Consider the following 5444-nt stretch of genomic DNA (forward strand, 5'->3'; position numbering starts at 1 on the left):
ACATCTCTTCATTTTGCTTCGGTGCAGATGGATAGGATGACCCTTGGTTGTTGCGGTATGAAAAGTTTGGGTGATTCCTCCAACCCAGATTATAAGAGTTTGAGTACGGGTTGTTTCTTTGATTGAATGTACCAATGGCATCACATTGTTCAAATTGGGCAATCTGAGCTTGAAGTGCTCCCACTTGGCACATTTCCTTTGTATGGCTAGAATCCCCACATAGATCACATGATGTAGATACTGCATTCACCTTGTTGACGTTCATGTTATCAAATCTCTTGTTCAAGGCCTCCATCTGTGCAGTTAACAGAGTAAGAGTGTCCACTTCATATTTTCTAGGAGTTTTTGCATGATTACCTCTCTCCGTAGCCCATTGGTGATGATTGAGGGCCACACTTTCAATTATGTCTTCAGCTTCCTCCAAGCTTTTGTTCATTAATGCACCTCCTGCAGCGGAATCCAAATATACCTTTGTCTGATAGTTGATTCCATTGTAGAAGGTGTGAAGGACAAGCCATTTTTCCAATCCGTGGTGTGGGCACTGTCTCAACATCCCTTTAAATCTGTCCCAAGCTTCGAATAAAGATTCGCCATCCAATTGCATGAAGCTTGATATCATGTTGCGCATGTGGGTTATCTTACTTGGGGGATAATATTTGTTGAGAAACATTTGTTCGCATTGTTCCCAAGTAGTGATACTGTTCGGCGGTAGAGAGGCAAGCCAAGATCTTGCCCTATCTCTGAGTGAGAACTTGAATAGCATGAGTCTGACCTGGTCAAAACCAACCCCGTGAATTCTCATTGTGCTGCAATTATCTGAAAATTTTTCCAAATGTAGATTGGGGTCTTCATTTGGTCCACCCCCAAATTGATTCTGCTGGATCATAGAGATAAATGCAGGTTTGATCTCAAAGTTATTTGCTTCTATAGTTGGACGGGCGATGCTGGATGACACTCCTCTCGCATAGGGTGCAGCATAGTCCTTCAAAGGTTTGTTGGCCATGGTTTCTGGTGTATGTTCTTGTGTGTCCAACCTTTGAAATTGAAGCCTCCTTCGGTAGGTTCTTTTGATTTTTGGATCAAAAGGAAACTCCGCTTGTTTGGACCTACGCATGCACACCAAAAGAAAATGTTATTATGCTTCCAGAAAAAGAATCTGTAAAGAATTGTACCAATAGAAAAGAAGTAAAGAAATAAAAAGAATTTAATGGAAGCAAGAATGTGGTGGAAAGACTCTAAATGTAAAAGTCTAATGAAAAATAGCGCACAGTCCCCGGCAACGACGCCAAAAACTTGATAGGCTCCCGCAAGAGTACGGGTGTCGTCAAGTAATAAAAGATATTAAACCACAGAGACCATGAAATTAATCACTAGACTAACACAAAAAGAGTTTGCGAACGTATGAGTTTTGGTGTTGGGGAGAGAGAGAGGGAGAACTAAAGTACCTAAACCTCGATCGAAAAGGAATCAACTAGATGACAGGATTGGGAAACGATCCTAGGATTTCAGATTCCTCGAGACTATGGTTGATTGATCATGGATGTCTTACCATTCCTCAATGTTTATATCAATGTAGGGATTCTAACCAAGCTACCCAATTAGACCTCGTCAGGCTTCATTGGAATTCAATCGTTATCCTCTAATGCTATGACTACTAGTCTGAGATGATACCCGATAGTCCTGGTTAAGGTTTACCTCCTGTCACAAGGCACCCCGATCAATACTATCAAATATCCTACTCTCTGTCACCCTAAACCCATTAGGAATCCGTTAAACCTCCTTTTTAGCCTGCGGTTCTTCCCCCTCTTTGCAACCGACGTCGCTTCTCCTCCTCCTCTTCTTCTTCTCCTCCTTCTGCCAAGCCGAAGCCTCCTCGCTGGTGGAAACAAGCCTTCCTCTCCCTCTCCTCTGGTAAACCCTAGCGCCGCATCCTCACCTCCTCGCGACCCCTCCCTCTGGCTGCCGCCGCCGTCGCGTGGAGACGCTGTACGACGCCGCACGGCGCGTCTCCGCTGCTCGACGCCCGCCGCCGAGCGCTCCCCTGACCGCCGCCCTTCCTTCCAGACGCCGCCGCATGGAGAAGACCAGCACCCAACCATCGTCGTTGTTGTCCCCGTGAAGAAGAAACCGTCGTTGCTCGCCCCTCTACAAAGTCGACGCCACCACCGACCTCATCAGCCTTCTGAGTCGTGATGGCTGAACCACGATGCAAGCTCCAGGTAGGACCCTCTAGTGGTGATCCGAAACCCTAGAGGCCGCAATCTTATGATTGGTTTTGGATCTAGGGCATGATTAGACCGGATCTGAGGTGAGCTCTTTCTTGATCTAGTTAGATTTTTTGAATTTATTTGATCCTGGTTGCTGTGGTGGAACCAAATGATCGATTAGTGTCATTGTTCATCGTTGGGTTAGATGGATCTGTTCTAGGGTTTTAGATGAAGTAAGGGTTATTAATTGAAGCTAGGTTTTTCTGATTTGAAGTAAACCTTTGATTCTGGTTAGGTTTGTACTGGATCAGCTTCTAAGATTCTTGGAATCTTGGGATGTACGTGTTCTGGATTTGTTCAATTGTTGGCATTGAGATCCTAATTAATTTGTTGAAGTGTTGGGTTCAATTAGGGAATTTATGGATTTATTGTGGTTTTTTGTTCGTTAGAGAATTAATTGTAGGTTCTGTTCTGTTGGTTGTTATTGGATATGATCTGTTAATAGATCTAATTAGGTTGGATCCGTTGATGGATCTGATTTGGTTGGATCCAGTTAAGGTTAACCGTGGATTAGGTTAGGGTTTGACTTATTGTAGAATATAATATATTATGGCATTTAGTGGTGTTGTATGTTTTAATTGGCAGGACCTTGACTGTTGGATTCTCCAAGTTCTCTTCTGACACGGACTATTTACTGAAGGCGGGTATCTCGACTCATCTTTTTAGATTTGTCTTGTTGATATGTATAGTTTGCTAGATTTAGTAGTAATATTTATGTGTTATTTCTGTTGTGGTAAGTTACTACTTGGTACATATGGTATGCCTTCCTTGTTACACTATTTCGTTACTGACATAGATTGATTATTATTATACGCATTGGTATCATGCACCATTTCTACATGTTTGCATATTAGCGATCATCGGCTCCTCTATAGTATGAGCCCGTCGCTCCAGGATTTGCATACTAGTGACCATCGGCTCCTCCTTTGTAGTCTGAGCCCGTCGCTAGTTACAGGATCTGCACATACAACCACTCATAAGATAGTGGTACATCAGGAGGGTGTGTGCAGTTGCTCTGTTAGGACTCCGCTTAGCCACACCAGAGGTAGCAGTGTCATAGCGTGGTAGCATTAGGGCTTCGCTCGGCCGCACCAGAGGTAGTAGTGTCATAGTGTGGTAGCATTACAAGGATCCCTCCTTCGCATTGTGACGAGGACATGAGAGCGTTGCTCCCCATATGACTTGGGGTAGGAGGATAGGTGTACTCCGACAGGACATTACATCATGTGCATACTGCATGAATTGCATTTATTGTTGTTTGCTGCATTTATTTGCTGCATATGATTGACATGCACATACAGAAGACCTTATGCATTTGGATTGTGATCTTATATCGGTTTGCAGGACTTATACCATTGTGTTATTATACATGATTCTGGTAGGTACAACTTTTCAGTTCAGTTCTACATTTATTTCTGTACAGGCATGATTATTAATGGTAGCTAGCTTGTTATACATATCTGCTAGATATCCGCTGACTTCTGTGAACTCACCCTGTTAATTTTATTATTTTCAGGTTGACGTCTGTCTGGAGAGCCGTGCTGCTAGTCCCTCGTTGAGTTGACCTCGACCATTTTGGTTTTTGCTATGGTTTTCCAGTATTTGTGTCAGAACTTGTTTTATGTCGTATGAATGTTCTTAGACATGTTGGGTTTTGTGGTGCATACTTTATTTACTGGTTGTGGACCTTATTCATATAGTTTAGTTTCTGTTACATATGTTGTCATGTGTGGATTGTGGCCGTGTAGGCCTTATTGTGGCCATGGAGGCCTTATGTTATCTTGTATTCAGGGAAAGTGAATTGTTACAGGGGAGATGCTACCGAAATTTCTCGGACAGTCGTCTCCCGGGGCATGACACTAGTAGTTAGCTAAAACCTAAGTTAGACACACACTCCAAAAGAAATTTTTTCGAACAAATGCAAGACTCTGGACGAAAAGTTGACTTTTCGAACCTGGAGTCGACTCAGATGGGTTCTAGAGTCGACTCCGCAGAGTTAGTCGAAATCCAAAAGTCAGCGCATTGATTTTCCGCCAACTCGACTTGGAGTCGACTCAGGTAAGGATTTGAGTCGACTCAGGCTGACTCAGAGTCAACAGTTATCGCTATTGACGCCACAACGACTGGAGTCGACCCAGAAGGTAATCGGAGTCGACTCAGAGAGGATAACGGGCGAAGGCGATAAAATTTTATCTGCCACGCAAGTTGGAGTCGACCCAGATAGGCATCTAAGTCGACTCAAGAGGATTATAAAAGGAGGTCGCGAGCAGCAATTAAAAAACAACTCTTTCTCGCATCCAAACGCCATTCTCGCAACTCCTGAGCTTTCGTTCTTCAATGTCGGTGTTACACTCGATCCAAGCAACTCAAAATCACACCGAGATGCCGAGATCTTCATCCGGGGAGCGACTACTCGAACAAAAAGTCGGTACTAGTTTCTTATTGTTAATTTCCTTTAAACTGAACTTTTTGTAAACTCTTAATTTTGTAATTGTCGATACACTTGCTGTCTTAGTAGAGCAAGTGCAATTAGTGGATTTGCCCAAAGGAAACGGTCAAGGACCGTGGGCCTTGGAGTAGCAGCCTTGGGCTGTGAACTAAGTAAAAAATCAACCATGTCATTTCATTTTGCATTAGTTGCTTTCTGCTTATAATCGCTTTCGCATTCAAGTTTGTCTCTCGCTTCCGTTCACACTCATGATTTACGAAAAAACTGAAAAGTGTGCAACACGCTATTCACTCCCCTCTAGTATGTTTCCGATCCTACAGTATTGGATGTTGAGAGTTAAATGTAGATGCTAGTTCAAGGTAACTAGTTCATTGGAGTGACTTGCCATGAGATTTTATATGGTTTTATGTATACGTCAATTAAGATTTCAATGCAGTTTAAGTGTGAGTTTTCTTTGACTTGCAATATTCAAGTTACCTTGATCATAGAGACTTATACTTTGACATCTTAAGCAAACATCTCCAAGGAGGTGTGGACCCAGGATAATTGGGTATAAGTTGAAGTACCCGAAGGTATTTGGATAGCCCACAGAAGATTCATTGCCCCTTGAAAAAGATGATGTATATCCTACGACTGTTTGTCAGGATTATTACTTGAAGTCTTTGGCTAAAGCATTACATGTCAAGAGTATGATACTCTTGGACATATGTATAAGTAACTTGAATCCA

General features: G+C 42.8%; 1 pseudogene; it reads left to right on the forward strand.

The window, feature by feature from the left end:
• The first annotated feature begins 524 nt into the window (after window positions 1–524).
• LOC141814632 (small nucleolar RNA R71) lies at window positions 525–634 on the forward strand (annotated as a pseudogene).
• Window positions 635–5444: the final 4810 nt, after the last annotated feature.

The sequence above is a fragment of the Curcuma longa genome, chromosome 1, assembly GCF_044706935.1.
Source record: "Curcuma longa cultivar G26 ecotype Majalengka, Jawa Barat chromosome 1, ITB_CL_G26_1.1, whole genome shotgun sequence".
Lineage (NCBI taxonomy): Eukaryota > Viridiplantae > Streptophyta > Magnoliopsida > Zingiberales > Zingiberaceae > Curcuma > Curcuma longa.